Raw genomic sequence first — 604 nt, 5'->3', positions numbered from 1 at the left:
GGATATATCAGTTTAGTCATAGACAATTCGTAATCAATAATAATAATAAGCAATAAAATGTATTTTATTTAGTCCCTACGTGCTTAAAACTAAATTCTCAGCATACGCTTTTTCAAAAAACTAACTAACTAACTAACCATCACGCAGCTTCCCCGCAGGGATAGGCAGAGAGAATTGAACGCCACACCACTCTGCCTTTGCAAACATTATTTGCCTCTTCTACATTCATGCATCTCCTTATACATACCCGACAATTATTACAACTCCTGACCCAGCCGCTTTCAAGTATTTGAAATACCTGATTGTGCCAAGTTTTCCTCGGTCGTCCTCTGCTTCTTTTTCCAACTACATTCGTCTCATAAATTTGTTTAACCATTCTTTCTTCACTCATACGTTCCACATGTCCAAACCATCTCAACACACTTTTCTTAATTTTATCGATAATGCTTATCTCAGCCTTACATTCTTTCATTATTTCATCATTCGAACATCTATCAAACATCGTTTTGCCACACATTCGTCTGAGGGATCGCATTTTGACTGCATTCAGTCTTCTTTCATCCTTCTTTTGCCAACTCCATGCTTCGCTTCCATACATAAGGGT

Source organism: Brachycentrus maculatus, unplaced genomic scaffold (genome assembly GCF_059751285.1).
Source record: "Brachycentrus maculatus isolate JH-2025_06_01 unplaced genomic scaffold, ASM5975128v1 h1tg000105l, whole genome shotgun sequence".
NCBI classification, from domain to species: Eukaryota; Metazoa; Arthropoda; class Insecta; order Trichoptera; family Brachycentridae; genus Brachycentrus; species Brachycentrus maculatus.
This window is presented reverse-complemented; position numbering follows the sequence as displayed.